We start from the raw sequence: 19,563 nt of genomic DNA, 5'->3' as shown, positions 1-19,563 counted from the left end.
ACCAACTATTTGGAGATGCAACAAATCCCTAACAATATAGTAGATTTAGGACCTCTCCTATTAGACAAACTAATAATTTAGTTCTATGGAAGTGAGTTGACAATGAAAGAGAAGGTATGGGTCCCACTAACTTGGCCTTATTTAGACTAGGAGTATGGGAATATAGAGTAGGGGAATCTTTGTCATAGATCAATAAATTATTAATTTTAACAAATCAATAGGTTATATTCAACAAACAAAACAAAACACTGACTTAACACTATTTTCAAAATTATCTTCCAGTATATTTATATGAAATATAGATAATAAAATATAATTTTATTTAAGACTAACAAAGTTAAAATTGTGTCAACGGAATTAATGGAAATTTTCTAAGTGCAACCAATGTATATCACCATTCCCAAATTAATATTTTTGAATTCTAGTATATATTTTTATAAAATAATGATAAGATTTCAACAAATCAATAAACTATGCAAAAGAAACAAAACATCACATAGCGCTACAATGCTAACAAAAAGTCTCTTCAATTATATAATATTGATATAGAGAATAAAATATTGTTTTTATAACTATTCAAGTGAAGACACCTCCACCAATTTTTAAAAAAATATTTAATGAAAAAAATGTAATTGTGGTCAATCCATATCACAATTTCCTAGACTAATTTCTAATTTAAAAGTTCTTTAAAATCTAGTATGTATTAAAATATTAAATAATAAAGAATTTCAACAAATTAATAAACTACACGTGACAAACAAAATATTCACATAGCACTACAATTTGACTAAGGAGTAATAATATTAAACATGGCTTATAAATATATGTAGGAGATGGTGAATTAGAATGCACAATTAAAGACCAAATAAAAAAAAATTGAGTTGAGAATGAAATAGCTAAGATCATAAAGAGACATGTGTTGAGATAAATTTGAAAGAGATTAGGGCTTACCTTGTAATTGATATGATGTGGACTTAACTATCATGACATTGTGATAAAGAGACATAAGTTAAAATTTATAATAATCAAAATCAAATTCATAGGATCATGAAAATATGTCTTTCTATGGTTTATGGCATTATGTGTTTTCAATTCATAATTAATTTCATGGTGTCACTAAGTTGCTAGAAGAGGTGATTATGTACTTTATCTCACAAATCCCAACACTTAAGCACTTAGGAATTTGAATTAGTTATTTTTTGTCTTCACCTAAACAACATGATATGCATAGGATTTCTATTGTACGGATCTTTTAAAGAGAAAAAATCATAGAGATTTTATTCATTAGACATATATGCCCAACCTGACTGAGCTCGAAAAAAAGATAGAGGCCCTCTCTGATACTGTGCAGGTGATTACCAGAAAACTGGAGGCGATGGATTCCAAGATGCACAATGTGTCCAAGTTTTGCGTTGAATGTCATGAGATGCTCGGCGACGACACTGTGCCTGTTGCAGGATACCGCGGCCAAAGGGAAAGGCAAAGAGGAGGACGACTACAAAGGCCTGTTCAACTTCCTCACGAAGGAATGGGCTTGAAAGCTGCTCCCTAAGAAGAGCCAAGGGAAAAATAATTTACTGTCTGCATGTGGTGGTGTTTTTTGTCTATGTTGTGTAGTTGTGGGTTGGATAAGCCCAATTTTGGCTTATGTTTATATTTTGTTGGTTATAGCCCTGCGTGGCTTATGAACTATACTCTGGTTGGGTTTGTTTACTGCTGATAAACTCTTGTAATATGGTTTTTGTTTTTTATAGAGGTAAAAGGCTGCTACGTTGTTGTTAATGTGCGAACAATGGTCTTGCCACTATTCTCTTAATTGTATCTATGGGTGAGCCCCCTCATTTTTGGCTGCTTTTATTATCAAAAACAATACATTATCGTTATACTTCAACTCGAGAATGACATAAAACATTTACAACTCTCAATTTTTTTATTTGTTTCACACTATATCTATGTCTTCACCTCATAGAGAAATTACGCTCATATCACAATGAATGACAATAAATGGTGTCTCTATAATAGTAGAGGTGTAACAATTATTTAATCATAGCTAAGTTCTATATTACACATGAAGAAATAATCAATTAATAATCAAGCTAGAACACATGTTAAATTTGAGTTACCCTATAAACACATGAAGTATATTCACCAAAATGTTTATCATATAACTACATATATTGAGCTGAAATATCAAATACCAATCTGTTGGAATCAATGAACACTGAGAGGGCAGGGGGGGGGGGGGGGGGGGGGGGTAAATCAGTGTTCTGCAATTAACAACTTTCTTAAACTGATTCTTTAACCACTAGATACAAATGAATAAAAGTAAAGTGTAGAAACTGAATGCAAGCAAACACAAAACCATAACACCAGAATTATTACATGGAAACCCAGAAAGGGAAAAACCATGATGGGATTGGAACCCACAATATTATAATACTGTGATCAAGAGTATAATAATATTACAAGAGGGGAATGCACATGCATTTAGGAACACTACCAAGAGCTCACTGCTCAATTACAAAGAGGGCTACAACCCAGAGGAAGGCTCACTTCCTTACAAGTGATTAGAAATAAGAACAAGAATGTTTGAACTAAATAGTAGCATCTACAAATGCCAAAAAGCAGTTTCGGTTAAGTGCAATTAGTCTTCTTCCACTGTTTTGTCTCTCTACTCTATTTTGTTGCTTTGTCATATACCAGAGCATAAAACTTCCAAACACTCACACAAAACTTTGCACAATTGCTCATACAGTCTTCTCTCTCTCTCATGCCATACCAAAATGCTCAAATGAATCGGTCTTATATATCCACATCAACAAAATAAATCAATTCCCATGTCGACTTCCAAAAACCACATAACACGCAACACGAAACGTGTAACCATAAGTCAGCTCAATCCGATTACCAATCCATATGCGAACCCCAAAAAATTGATAACAAGCTTCACACATGTCGGCTCAATCACCTCAAACTCAAAATCAATCACCGAAATCATCCCAAAGATTTTGCATAACACGTTACACAAAAATAACTATGTTCTTCTTGAATTACCAGTTACCGAATCTTCTAACTTTCACGAGAGTCAATACCAAAGGCTAGGATTGTGAAATAACCTACCTCAAACATCTAACCATCTAACTCTTTCACTACAATCAAAACTATGCAACCAAAATGGAGATCTGCACAATGTATACATACTTTGTATTCCACCTTCCAGACTTAAGCATAAATGAATATCAAACTTCCCAAACTTTCAGTAGAACAAATTTGCATATACCAGATATGATATTTGATATGAGTTGCCATAAATGACAACCCCAGAACAATCTTCAAGCACAAATCTGTACTGGTATAGTGTCTCTTGCCAACAATCTCCCCCTTTGGCATTGATGGCAACACGTGAAAAATGACACTGTCACTGCAAAATTTCAAAATTTCAAAATTGCAACACCTCAACAACTCAATAGGCTCAATAAGCCCCCCCTGAGAATGTACATCATTTTTCATACCTCTCTCTCCCCCTTTGACAACAATTCCAAAGATAGGTATCCACCAAAATTTATATACAAGGGTATACCTAATATCTTACATGAATTTAATGATATCCACAAAAATGGTCTTTAGGGACAGCAGGTGATCATCCCAACCTTTCTTAAAATTCTCCAAAATATTGATCAGAGCACTAAACAAGTAAGCATGCATCTCTTCTCCTCTACAATATGTCAAAACACTCTTATTCAGAGCATTCATTGCATCCTCTTGACTACTCGGCAAGGTGTCTAACCGGGGAGTTATCAAATTCCAGAGTTCTCCCACTCTGCCAACTATTCTATCCTTTTCTTGATTGAGGCTCTTGATTTTGTCTAGTAGAACCATCACTTGAGCTTCACAATTACTAGCAAAAATTGATTGGGGGGTTGATGCAGGGACTTTGCAGGGTCATAACTTTTGACTCGGTTGTTCAATTGGGTTGAAATTTTACATGGACATGTATCTTGAGGAGTTTATTGGATTGCTAGCAAGACCTATTTCAATAGGGCCTCAAAAATTTCAAATTTTCAGGGTTAGATTCCTTCATCTAAGGCCTCAAAATTGGCTTTTACTTTCTTTTTGGGGTTTTTAGAAAGTTGGTTTTTTAGTTAATTTTGAACTCATAATCTCAATGGGGTTAGAAAGTTGGTAATTTGTGCCATAGGAATGTTTTTTTAGATTTCCAGAAGATTTTGTGATTTTTGGGATAGATTTGAAAATTTTCATAAAAGGCAAATTTAGGATTTTGTAAAAATATGCCCAAAAAGGAAATTTTTCGTTGTTGTTTAAAATAGGGAATTTTCACTATAATGGCATAATCATCCAAGTTTGGAGGGAGAATAATGAAGAGCATTTGATCTAGACTTGTGTTAATTTCTAATTATCCTTTGTTATATTGATTATGTTTTAACTAGCTACATCAGGGGCAAAGGATTGAGAAATACTAGCTAACTTTCCTTCACACTCCTTTATCTACTTATCAATTTCTATTGTGAACTTGAAAAAAATAAGACATGACTTATATATCTTACCACCCTTGTCCAATGCATCCTGGATAGATTTTAGACCAGTAGTCAAACTAACCATGTTGCCTTCAACCATTTTCAAAATTGTTCTCAGCTGCATAGCATTAAATTAACTCAAAACCTCTGCATCAGTCGTTTTCTCCAAAGATACAAAATGAGAATCAATTGCTTTCAACATGCTTCTCAATTAACTAGAGGGAGTATCAGTTGTATCTGGCTTGAATGATGGAAAAATATTCTCTAGCACGTATGTTGCTATAGAGATCGGCTCTTTGCCTTCAAAATGATATTTCAATAAGTTTTCACTTGGCTTGGCTTGTGCAAAAGCTGCAAGTTTCAGTGCTTGGACCGGAGATAGAGAGTTAAGATCAATAGGTCCTATGGTGAGATCTATGTTTCAAATAATTTGTTTCCTTTTGTCCATAGTGTCTCTTGCCATTGGAACCTAATCAATCTTATCTCCATCCTTGTCAAATTTTGCCTTCTCTGCTTCTTCACCTTTCTCTACATCTTTTCCCTTTTCATCTCTAACCTCCTCAACTGCCTTCTTAGATTCAGCATTTATCACCGGAGGATTTTAATCAGCCTCACTAGAGTCAGTAACTTTCTAAGCATCAGTATCATCTGCAACTGTATCTTGATCATTTGTCTACATATCTGGAGTAGAGGTATCATCCTATACATGCACTTCTGGAGGGGTGTCATCTTTTGCTAGATTAACCTCATACTTATGCTCTTCCAAAAATTGTTTCAAAATTATTTATGTCTCCTTAGCTACTTCATCTATCTTACCGAGCATGATTTTTTTAACTCGCTTTTTGCTTCTAAATCTGACCTTCACAATCTTAAGTAATTTGTCAACTTCAACCTTAGAAATCACACAACACAAATTAACTAATACATATTATTTTATTCTATCATACTCCAAACTAGTTGTATGCCTACTGGCATCCAAAATTTCATACAAACCCTTCAGAATCATTGATGATAATTCTATTAGGGCTTTGCTATATACATTCGCATATTGTACAATGGCTTCCTCTATTGTCTTTTGATCATTTTCATAACAATTCTTGTAGTATATAGATATATTCTTCAAATTTCCTTCCTTCACTACTTAATCAACTATTTCACTTAATGACATTAGGGACATAACAGTATAGGTACCTTCTATTTTACCGGATTTCATAGCTTCATCAAGCTCAGACTTAGGCTTCCTGCTGGGACAAGGTCTACCGGATTGTTCAAATCCAATTTTCTTCTTCTTGCTTGTCTGTCCTTCACCGGATGGTGGCTTTTGGACTACCCTAGCAGAGGTAGCAGTCATCTTCACTTCCTGCACTACTTCATCAGACTTTGTTTCTTCCTCAGCAGTGACAGCCACATAGACTCTCTCGGGTTTCCCTTTCTTTCTCTTCTCTTCTCCACTAGATGATTTGATTTGAGTTTTAGGTGAAGGGACAAGCTTCTGAGAACCTTCGAAGGAGTAGAGGTAGGTTTAGTCTTCTTTGGTTGCACCATGTTATACCCATGCTTTCAACAAGTTGTTCTACTTCTTTCCTTACCCTCTTTTGCATTCTGAGCTTAGTAAATTGAGAATGAAAACTTAGAATTCTCTCCTTGTAAGTACCAAATATTTCTTCCTTCTCATCCACCAACTTTCTCAAAAGATGTTGATCATACATGTCAAGAGTATTAGCATCTACTTCATACCCCATGGGCATGATCCATACTGTTCTAGGTTCTACCACTTCCATCAACCATTGATCAATCTCCACCATGAAGCATATGGTGTCCTCATATTTCTCGACAATCTCCTTCGAAATCCTCTCTCTACTCTACATCATGCTTTGAAATGATTTGAAATAACCCCATAGAATAGCTTTATGTGCTTGTTCATCACTCAATCCTTGCAAATATTCTTTAATTTGCACTCCCACCGGTTTATCATATGCCCACTATACCTTACCTACATCAGGAATCTCATTCATGAAATAGAGTGCCAAACAGATAATCAAAGTGCCAAATTTAAAGACATGCTTCTTATCTTGTTTAATCTTCTTCAAATTACTCTCCAATTCACTCAACAGTACTCCACATAGGTCATACAACTTTTTCTCCTTCAGAATTTGTTATGCTGCATAAATTTCCAGTAGCAGAGACTGAATTAGCTCTGGTAGATTGATATATCTTGTATCCAGTCACCATGGATACAAATCTCACATCATACTCAACAATATCACTAATTTTCATGGATCAGTTGTCATATTGTGAACTGGTTACCTCTGTTACAGTTGTGTTCTTCACATTTCTTAGACTGCGGACTTCACCAGTTACATTCAAACATGCTACCGCCTAGATAGAAATCTTAGTAATCTTGTAAGGTTTGTCTAGCCATATAAATTCATCATGTACTATGCTCAAAATATACCTAACCCATTCGGGTTCATCGAAAACTGAAAAGTTCATGAACTGAGTGAAACCCTTATCTTGCAAAGATTTGAAATCAGGTTTAAGATTTCCCATATCGTCAATCATGTGCTTGGTGTAAAGTGACATCATTTCTGCATTTCTAAGCTCCTCAGTATTGCAGTGGATATATGCCCTAATGTCCTTGACATGCAATACCACGTACGAAACAGATGAAAATGCACCATTCTGATTGTCTTCCATTGATTTGTATGGATGCTTATTGAATTGAGGCCTTGCCCTATCATTTATCTTGACAACAAGTGGAGTTGCCACACCAATACTAGAAGATGCCATTATCACAATCTAGGTTATGAGCAAATAGCTTTGAACTTCAGAAAATACCTTTTTGACTTCAACCAAATGCAAGAAATCTTCACCAAATCCTCTTAAGCACTATTTTCGCTGCACGAACTTCTTCGCCACACTCTTCTTCTCTTTCGCTTCGCACACAATATGAAAAATGAATGTCAAAATGCCTTTTTATCTTTCACCTACCTAACTTTAAGGTGCAATAAATGCTCAACCCTAAAGTCCTTCTGGATGCCCTGAAACTCATGAACATTGTACCAAAGCATCAAATTGACATCAGATCTTCTAGATATCTCTCAAGATAATTTGCACAACCATATAAAACCATCTGCAACTATCCGCAATTGATTACAGATCTTGGAAAGGGGTTTTTAAGGATCTGCATGAAAAGCTTCCCCCTAAGGCCAAAATGCCTTAGTTACTGGATGAAGATCCAACACTGGAATCAAGTGCGGACCCACTTGTTGCATTTGAATATTTCTTCTTAACCTGCATCTTCTTGTGTTGCTCTTTGATCTCTTTGGCCTTCACTTTTCCCTTATTATCTTCTTTGTTCTTGTCTGCTAGAGCATTCTTGCTTCTAGAGTATTTTGCAATATGACCGGATTTGTTGCAATCATAACAAACAATGTTGTTTCTCTGATTAGGCCTAAAATTCCCTTGATTTCCTTTTGATCTACATTGGTTAGCAATATTTCCAAATCTTCCACAAGCATAACATCTCACATTTCTCCTATTTACCATACTACTGCATTCAACTAATTTATGACCATATTTATTGCAATTGAAAGATTGATCAGAGAATGTAGTATTCTGATTAGCTCTATTTCTGCATTGACTTTCCATATGACCAAATTTATTGCAAATAGAACATTTACCATTGAATTTATAAATATTAGGCTGTCTTACTGAAGGTCTCTTATTCTTCTGATGATTACTTTGACCAGATCCAGATATTTCTCCTTTCTCAAATCCAAGTCCTCCCATATCACCTTTGTTCTTCTGACTTTATAGGATTTCATCCAACCAGGTTGAGCTAGCATTTAATTTTTCTTTGTACTCATTAGAAGTGGTGAGTTCATCTCTCAGAATTATAATCTATCTCTCAAGATCTTGCTCAATATTCTTGGATTGTATCAGTTCAAGATTCAGCAGGTCATTTTCATGATTCGTTCTACAACATTCATCAGATCTATCCTTCAATGACCGAGTTAGGCTTTCTTCATTCTTCTTCCTATCTTCAATCTCCTTTGTCAGCTTCATCACAATGGATTGCATTTCATTCTTCAGGACTACATTATCTCTAGCAATTTTTTCACATTCATCTGTCTTGTCTTGATTATCAATGCATTGCTCTTCTTTCTCCTTAAGTTTGTCCATCAGCTCCTTTCTCTTCTCTCTGGATTTGTTCACTTGATCTTTCAATAACTGAAATTTTCTGCATCACTCAAATTTCTTCTCAAATCACTTATGTCTTTCCTTGTTGCATCTAGGTCTTCAAGTGCCACAATAAGTTGTCTCTACAAACTAGAGTCCATTTATTCAATTTTCTGGATCTTCCTCAAGTTGTTAGGCTTCCTCAGAGGAACTAGGCTCTGATACCAATTATTGGAATCAATTAACACTAAGAGGGGGGGTGAATCAATGTTCTACAATTAACAACTTTCTTAAACTAATTCTTTAACCACCAGATACAAATGAATAAAAATAAAGTGTAGAAACTGAATGCAAGCAAACACAAAACCATAACACCAGAATTTTTACATGGAAACCCAGAAAGGGAAAAACCACGGTGGGATTGGAACCCACAATATTATAATATTGTGATCAGGAGTATAATAATATTACAAGAGGGGAATTCACATGCATTCAAGCACACTACCTAGAGCTCACTGCTCAATTACAAAGAGGGATACAACCCGGAGGAAGGCTCATTGCCTTACAAGTGATTATAAATAAGAACAAGAATGTATGAACTGAATAGTAGCATCTACAAATGCCAAAAAGCAGTTCCGATTAAGCGCAATTAGTCTTCTTCCATTGTTTTGTCTCTTTGATCTATTCTGCTACTCTGTCATATACCAAAGCACAAAACTTCCAAACACTCACACAAAAATTCACACAATCACTCATAAAATCTTCTCTCTCTCCCATGCCATACCAAAGTGCTCAAATAAATTGGTCTTATATATTCACATCAACGAAATAAATCAATTCCCATGTCGGTTTCCAAAAACCGTATAACACAACATGAAACGTGTAACCATAAGTCAGCTCAATCTGATTACCAATCCATACACAAACCCAAAAAAATTGATAACAAGCTTCACACATGTCGGCTCAGTCACCTCGAATTAGAAATCAATCACCAAAATCATCCCAAAGATTCTGCATAACACGTTACACAAAAATAACTTTGCTCTTCCTAAATTACCGGTTACTGGATCTTCTAACTTGCACGAGAGTCAATATCTAAGGCTAGGATTGTGAAATAAGTTTCCTCGAACATCTAACCATCTAACTCTTTCACCACAATCAAAACTAAGAAACCAAAATGGAGATTTGCGCAATGTATCCATACTATGTATTCCACCTTCCAAACTTAAGCATAAATGAATATCAAACTTCTCAAACTTCTAGTAGAACAAATTTGCATATACCGGATATGATATCTGATCTGAGTTGTCATCAATGACAACCCTAAAACAATATTCAAGCACAAATCTCTACCGGTACAATGCCTCTTGCCAACACAATCACCTTTCACCATTTACCATTTTTGCCATACTTTATGTCATAATGTGATCAATTGATATGAAGAGAGAGAATATTGTGGGGGCATTTTTGTACCAACTACAGAACCCACATGACTTTATCTAGAATTATCTAAACCAAGTAGGACCCTACCATTCATGTATTGGTCATGCAAAAGAATGTGCATAGAGAAAAAATAAGGAAATCAATGTAGGAGACTTCTAATACCAACAACATGTCATCAAAATATAATACCTTGGCCACAAGTTTAAAAACGATACAAATGTACAAGACACATCTCCCACATAGAAAACATATAACCCTAAATAGAGGTACTATAGGTGATGTAGTAGCTCTACACAAATGTATGACACTTTATAGTCCACCAATATAGCATAGTGGCACAATATCACAAGGTATTTGAAGATGCAAGAAATCCCTAAAAACATGAGTGTAGCGTCATAAACTATAACCCCTTAAAATTTGACACTACTTTTTGTTTCCTCACCGTAGTGATTTTTATCTTAGCTCTCTTCCAAGTGTATTTTGGGCCTTTTATAGTAAAAAAGTAAAGTCATCTATTTATATGGTGATCTAAACCTCTATCATAGGACCGAGTCCAATTATTTCATTCTTGATTCATCTTGTTTTGGGTGGACAAGGGCATTTGGGAACCCTTGTCCTAGACAAGGACATTTGGTGTCCTTGTCCCCTTAATATAGGCCTAAATTTGAATATGTTGGTTCATGCCAATTGGTTCCTAATTCTAGTACTTCAAGATGATCATTGCAGGTCGGCCTAATTTGTGAAATACCTTGAGAAACCTATATAAGAGCATCCTTTCAATTCATTTCATCATCACAAGCATTGAATTTTCATCCACAATATTTAAGATTGTTGAGTTCATTTCATCCCACCATATCCTTTAAGCATTCTTCAAGACCTAAGCATTATGGATTAGCAACTTGTAGTAATCTTTAGGCAAGCATGTGTTTATGATTGATTTGTTTATGTCTAGTCATGTCATTTTATTGCATCAACACTTGTGATCACATTCAAAGAGCATTGTATCATCAACCATCATCAACTACAACCAACTTGAGGTATAACATTCAACATTTTACTTTAGAGCTTTCCTTTAATTTTATCGATTTCATTCAAAGGACAATTCGAACTTGAGGTTTTACTTAGGCAAACCCCTATCAAACAACACCATTGTCCTCCTTTGTATGTGTAGGTCCTACGATCTAGAGACAAAATATACACATTTGGGAAGAGAAGACAAAGGCACATACAACCAGCTTTTAGAGCAATAAAAATTAGAGGACGAGGTCACCCAGACACCACTGACTAATACATTTATGATGAAACTTAAGGGAAATGATCAGAATAATAGCCTAATCCCAAAAGTGTCTTTGTTGTCTTCATTCGAGCTCTTGCAAAAGGGCACCCAAGCACCATTATCCTATAGTCTTGATTTTAGACATGGGTTCCTCTTTGCTAGTTACCACAAGATATGTGTATTGTATCTACATATCTTATCTGAGACTATTCGTATATTCTGATTATTATCAAATTTACATTCTTAACCCTAGACCTTCCATTTATCATTTCCATAGCTCATTTTCAACTCAATCAAAGAAGGAGAATTCAATCAACATTCAGCCCTTTTTCATAAAATTGAGGTTGGATCTATTGAGTTCATTACTCTTTAATGTTTTTGTTTCTTGGAAGTAGTTTAATTCCTTGTTTACATAGCTAAAATGGTGAACCCTATTTCCAAAACATTACATTTTGGTGAACCGAAAGCTTCTATGATTTTGTATATTTCTAATTCGATGTTTTTAAATCTGATTTTTCATAATGAAATTTAAAAAATCTGATTGATTTTCTATTTTACATGTGATTACATTACTTATTATCTATATTTATAAAAATCATGTGTTGGATAATAGCTTCTTTCACTTCATGTTGCTTGCATTCATTCATACAAGTTTAATGTATTGCATTATGAGGGTTTCAAATATTTTTCCTGCATTCAATTCATTTCTCAAAGATTTTATACACATTTCATGTTGCTATATTATGATATTTTTAGAAAAGTTAATGGAATATTTGGATTTCATAAAATATTTTGGTAGATGTTTCAAATAATACTCCTTTTGATCCTAGAGATGGAAGTGAAATGAATCATACTTGTATCTCTAGTAGAATGTCTTTTATTCATGAGGAAATAATAATTAGTGCTCATATCAATGATCTCTCCAATGGAGATGCCTCATTAAAGAGGAATGATGAATTCACCTCTTGAAAAGATACTTTGGTGCAAGAGGGACAAGTTAAGCATGTTAATCTTAGTAATCTATCACTCTAGATCCTCCTCATTCTCCAAGAGCTTATCTTAATCATCACAATATTTTTAGACAAGTTGATGTTATGTATTTTATTCATGATATGTATCATAAAATAACATTGAGTAAGGATGAAATTTTAAATGATGAGATTACTTCTTCCCAACCTAATAAATTTGACATGAATAACGTTGATAGGAATAAGAACCTCCCTAGTAAGATTGACCCCCCTTCATCTATTCATCTAGCTTACACAAAAAGTTTCAAACAAGTCCATAATAAAAACCCTCGACCTTCCTTATTGATTCTTTTACCATGAGATATAAAGCCTATTCCTACCAATGATCATTTAAAAATAGCACAAAGAATCTTTTGGAGACTTAAAGATGATAAGAATGTTAAGTTCCCTTATAGAAACTTCAAACAATATCTCAAGCAAGGTGATATAAATATATATTTTCTATTTCATCACATTCATTCTCATCCTCTTTCTAATTGTAGAGATTTCAAAGAATTCATTCAATATTTACATGATAGAGCTCTTATTCATATTGCATTAGGTCTCATGCTTTTTCTCAATTCGATTATGAAAGTAGTGCATTAGCACCTCCTTCACCTATTATGATACTCCTCACTATGTGACATTAGTAGTTTTACTTTAAGGGGCTCTTTGTCATTCATGGTGGCAAAATTTCATTTGCAATCATACTTGGCTAGCAACATAATCACCATTTTTATTATTGTGTCCATGCTTTGGGGGCAAGGATAGTATTTCAATATTCTCTCTTCCAAGGATTTACTTTCCTTTAGTGAGTTGTATCTTTTATATGAATCTTCTTTCTTGCATAGAATTGTTTGTCCTTTATATGGATTTTACCCTTTCTTGGAGGTGTGTATCCTCCGATCAAGACCAATTCTTTGCTTGAAAGTGTTTTTATAAATTATCTCTCCTTGGTATTGAAAGTATATCCTTTTTTCCTTTCTTATCCTTGGTCAAAGATATTTTTTCAAAGATATCCTCTTGGAGGTAGATTTCTTTGAACAAATATCTCTTCCTCCCTCTCATTATGCATCCCTCAAAAGGATACTTTATATTTGTTGCAAGATATCTATTTTACAACTATCTTTGTTACATCCCCAAATATTTTGACATTGTTCAATGCACTGATATATGTTGTCTCATATTGTTGAATAGTGATTCACAATGCACAAGCAAATGGCTTTGTTTTAAATAATTAAGTTTATATGAGCTATTTTATCATGTATGATCATGTTAGAATTAATGATGAGATTTAAGACTAACTACATGGTTTTGACCTAGTGGATGCAAGAAATTTGTCACCCTCCAAGAATGGAGGGAAAGTATCATCGGGAACAAGAGGTAAATAGATGAAGGATCTACTACTATCTGAAACCATAAGCATGTAAGTTAATGATGTTTTATGTTGAGTTAGGGTCTAGGGTGTGGTGTCGTAAATTGAATACCTACTCTGGTTACCCTAGATGGTTAGCCTAGTTGTTGGGGTTTAACAGAATCCTTACTTTGGACTATTACATTCTTTTTAATAAAAACCTTAAAATTGGACCTTGCTTTACGTATATGAGATTTCAATTATATTAAACCACAGTCTTTGTAATATTTTTTTTGAGCAAACATAACAATGAGCTATTGATTGTTAGTCAATGTACTTGGAATTTAAACTGCATTCTCATAAGCTGAAAAGGAAAACATTGCCTCCCTATCAATAAGGAATCGGTTTAAAATGCATCATGGGAAAAGAATCTAATGGGATAATTGATATTCAATGATAATGAAATGAATTGGCATCAAATGCATCTAACTGTTTTCAATCAATTGGATTAGAAGGGATTTGAAGTTTGTATGATATATACAAAAAGAGATGGTCTTTAAAAATAGACAATTCATATACAATATTGGGAAAACAAAAAAAATTGAATTCATTTCTTTAAAAGAATAAAAAAGGTTAATTGGCTAGTCCAGAGAAGATAGAAGATATCAAAGAAAATGAGGAGGATTAGCTTTTGTATCATTCTATAGAGTTCTTCTTCAACTATATTGGAAGGCAAACTTTTGCTAGGTTACATACTCTATGTTTTTTATGAATTTTCAAAGAATTTTGAATGGTACCGTGGAGTAATTGTAAGAAAAGCATTTCATTTTCATAGTCAATACAGCTAAACCAACTCATTTCAATGCTCAAAGCTTAATGTATGAGGTGAAAGTCAAAAAGAAAATATAGTTGTAATTAGGCTAAATAGAACAGTAAAGGGAAAATATACCTTGTCAATAATTTGATAAAGTTATACCAAAAATTTTAATGGAAGTAAATGACATAATCAATGCTATAGATACCATATAATGGTATTGAATATATTTAAAAACTCTTAATTTTCCTATGGAACATAAATTACAAACAACATTGTTTGTAATGAAAAGTAGTGTCTCTATAGGAAGCCAAAGTATCTATACAAACTAGGCTTGAAAAGTGTAGACATAGTTAGTATCAAATATAAAAAATTTGAGTTGGTTAGTAGAACCAAACTGTGTGAGGGAAAATGTGCAAGCTTAACTAAATGATTGAAATAACGAAGAAAACAACCAAACAATCCATTAAAACTCAAACACCTCAAGATTAGAATGATAAAACCAAAACGGAGAACAAAATGATAAACAAAACAAACCACAATTCTTGCTTTAATTTGATTATTCTAGGATTGGATGTGTGCTCATGACATCAATGGATGTTCGATTATGCTCCATGATGGTAGATTCGAATGATGATGGATGATTTGGTGAAAAACATGATGTGAGTAATGATTCCAACAGTGTAATAATGCATTGGCATGAAGATGATGAAATGGTCTAAAAATGGAGGGATTAAATAGGCAAGATGAGGAAGGGAAGGGGAGGTGGAGAGGAAACACTTGTCCTTTGTTAGGACCCAGAGGCAATTGAGAGGGGGGGGTGAATCAGTTGTCTAATAATTTTATCTCAAATATAACTTTAACCAAACTTGAAACATAATATCGGTAAACAAATTAATAGTTAATAATAGTACCGATGAATCTTAATGCATGAAATAGAAAGAGAAACAATATTCAAAACACATAACATAGATATTTGTACGTGGAAACCCTGTAAGAGGAAAAACCATGGTGGGAAACCTTACCCACAATCAAATGATACTACTGCAGATAGTATGTGTTTACAAATGGAGTCTGCACATGCAGAAAGGCCAGCTGCCTAGAGCTAACTTCTCAATCACATAATGGGAGTCACACTGATTACAAAATGGATGATTAAATCCAATGATAATGTACTGCTCAAAGTGGCATCTTCTATGTTGGATTCAATACCGGTTAAGCTCTAATTGTCTTCTTCAAATCTTCCTTGAATATTCAAATGATGTATGTGTGAGTAGCTCTGCTTATATTCGCATATACTAAATATAACCTTACACTACCTTATTACATACCATACCCATACCATGTTAATCTCACAATTGAGATCTTACATATATACCAAAACCTAAGACCAAATGTGTAGGTCGGCTTACTAAGAATATTACAATAAAAATCAATTACAACAAGTCAAGATGTGATGCATCATGTCGGCTCAACAATAATATTAATTAATTAAACCATCTCCATAACATGTCGTGTTGATCTGGAATAGATAATTCATGTTGGTCCATAACCTAGACCAATTTGCCGGTAATAGCAAATATGTCAACCCGATTAGATCAATAATCAAATCTCCAAAACCAAGTGTCCAAACCATGTCTTCAATATAACCAAGTGATCTCCAAATGATAAAAAGTTATCCTCAGTGCCGGTGAATAATATAACCTACCGGTGAACCAAATATTGATGACTATGCATAGGTCATTGAACTTGCCGGTGAACATAATCAAAGATCTCGAGAAGGATAAGTTTTGATAAGTGTTGACATCAATGACAAAACCAAGCAACATATCCATAATACCAACACCCTCAAAAGGGACAAGTGGCTCAACTAGGAAGGAAAGGGGTGAACACATGTCCATTTTGCAAAAAGACATCCAAAATATGATATTTTCCCCAAAATTAGGGAAGTTGATTAGGATGTGCACATATGGAGGTTAGGAGGGATAGGATAGGGTTGGCTGGGAGGTTTGGAGGGTGACTAGTTTGGGGGAGGTCAGGATAGATAGGGTTGGTTGGAACCCCAGGGTTAGGACAAGGGTTAGATTAGATGGGGGGTTAAAAGTAGGAGCCATGTGCTCAAATAGGATTTGAATTTAATTAATTAATATAATTAATTAATACATGGGCTTTGGAAGAAGGGAGTTTGATTAGTTAAAATAATTAATCAAAAGGGGAAAAAAGGGATTAATTAACTAGGTTAATTAATTAGAAGAATAGGATTGGGGATTAATTAATAAGGAATTAATTAATTGGAAGAAAGGGGTTTGGGGGATTAATTAATTAATTGGAAGAATAGGAATTTAAATTTGATTAAATTAATTAGTCAAATTTAGGTCTCTACATTTTGTCCCTCTTCGTGGTGGCACTAAAATAGCATCGATGTGAAGAAAAAATAAAACACCTAAGAGTGAGGAAGCAAAAAATGCCCCAGGTTTGATTGATAACAGAGGAGGAGGGAAGGGGTGCCCCTTCGAGAGGGTGCACGGTAAAATAGGAGCCTGAGCGGTGTCTCAAAAGAAACAATGCGCCTGTGGACAAAGAGAAAGAGAACAAGAAACAGAAGCAGAAGGCAAAAACGACACCCCAAATAGAGGTCTGAGGAAGGAGATATGCTAAAAAGAGTCTGGGAGGGCTCGAGATGATCAAAATGAGGCATACAAGCACCATATATGGTCAAAAAGGGCCCTAAGAATGCTCATTTGTGCATGTCTATGGTGATAAATTTCAGCTCTGAGAGAAAATTTCATTATTTTTAGTGCATTTTGGAGCTCATAGCTGGCAAGGATGAGATAGCAGAGGGATTGTGACCAAGGCACCAGGTGGATGTAGTGCAAAGTGTGAGGTGTCATCAGGTGGAAGACCGCGAGGTGGGGTTTCGAAATTGACTGAGTGATTTCAATTTTTTGCTTTTTTTTAGAATTTTGGGGGGAAAATGAGGGAAAAAAAGGGATGGGTGTGAGATTGCTTTTCCGTCATGGCGAGATAGAATCCCGCCCAAATGACGGGGAGGCGAGATAGCGATCCTGCCATGGTGGGATCGCTGGTGAGAAGGCGATCCCACCCACGAAGATGGGGGCAGGATCGCTTTCCCGTCATGATGAGATAGAAATCCTACAATGGCAGGATCGCTAGCAATAAGGCGATCCCACCCACAGAGATGGGGGTAGGATCTCTTTCCCATCATGGAGAAAAGGTGATCCCGCCCAAGCACTAGGCAGCGGGATCGTTGTCTCACCATGGCGGGATAGCGATCTCACCCAAGAACGGGGAAGCAGATTCATTGTCTCGTCGTGACAGGATAGCAATCCCACCTAAGGGACTCGAGAGCTCAGGAAAAAAAAACCACGGACAATGGAACCTGCTAAACAGGGGGGAAGAGAAAGGAAGAAAGAGAGAGAAAAAAAGAAAGAGGATGTGGTGAGTCATCAAAAAGGCGAATGGGGGAGAAAAAAAAGAGACCAAGAAAATTGACAAGCTGTTGTTGGTTGATATGCAGTGGAGCGTGGATATACTCATGCGCCAAGAGAGACAATTCGATGTCTTGAGGTTGGGGACAGAGTTGAGTGTCGTAGACTAGGCAAGGATCGAGGTGATTGGGCTAGGTTATGAGGCATAGATGCCACACATTCGATCACACATGGCTATGCTAATAGTGTTGATCGAGAGATGGAGGAGAAAAACCAATACTTTCCACCTACCAATAGGAGAGATCACAGTAACTCTTGAGGATGTGTATCAGATTTTCAACTTATCGATACGAGGAGTATGATGTATAGCATGGAGGATCAAGTAGGCGAAGGCCGTTAGATTACTACTTGGAGAAGACATGCCCCTACACCATGGGTAGCTATCCTTAGAGTAGGGATTGGCACACACACCACCTATGAGGTGGATATACTTCTTCGTCTATGCATTAGTTAGCAGCTACATCCTGCCAGATCGCGGAGGTAGATTATTCATAATAAGGATGATCCTAGTAGTCATAGAGGTAGTGGACGGCTGACGATCGATGGCAAGGAGGACCTTGGTCCTGGTGGAGATATACAGAGAGCTCCATGATATCGGTTATCATCCAAATAGGTTTTCAGATTTGTCACACTGCTATAGGTGTGGGCGTGGGAGCATATTGTTGTCACGCGACCAATGGGTATGTAGGAGAGGGATGCAGCCAAGCTTGTGTTAAGGGTCCCATAGATACTGAGAGGGGGGGTGAATCAGTATCTAACTGGTAATAAGAATTTCTTAAGTTAAAACATGCATAACATAATATAATAGTGTACCGGTATGCAGGAAATAATGTAATAAATAGAATCAAGAATATCCACATGAAAAGTACACCATAACACAAGATTTTTAATGAGGAAACCCGGTGTGGGAAAAACCTCGGTGGGATTTGTGACCCACAATATTCACTCACTGGCCAATAAGAGAATATTACTTACAATAGGGGCCTGCACATGCAGGAAGGCCAACTACCTAGAGCTCACTGCTCAGTGGGAAGTCACAATGACTTACAATAAGGATTATACAAATCCAATAACTTGTACTGCTTTATAATAGCATCTTCAATGCCTGATTCAGTACCAGTTCCTGCTTTGTTCTTTACATATACCCTTGACCTATATTTCGCACATTAGGTATGCCTAATATTTTCCTTTTTGCTCCTACCATCACTCTTACAAATGTCTACAATGATCTCCTTTATATATAAGAGTCATTTTACAATTTGCCAAGTCGGCTTACAATAATAAACAAAATATTACATAACAAAAATCCTGTCGGCCTCAGTGCCGGTATACTTGTTTTCTTCTGTGCCGGTGTCGGTGTCCTGAGTGATCTGCTGATGTCGATGCACTATCTTGTCGGTGTAATGCTTTGTCGGTATAATGTCTTGCCGATGTCATAGGATT

The sequence above is a fragment of the Cryptomeria japonica genome, chromosome 9 (assembly GCF_030272615.1).
Source record: "Cryptomeria japonica chromosome 9, Sugi_1.0, whole genome shotgun sequence".
Classification (NCBI taxonomy): domain Eukaryota; kingdom Viridiplantae; phylum Streptophyta; class Pinopsida; order Cupressales; family Cupressaceae; genus Cryptomeria; species Cryptomeria japonica.
Note: the sequence above shows the minus strand (reverse complement) of the source record.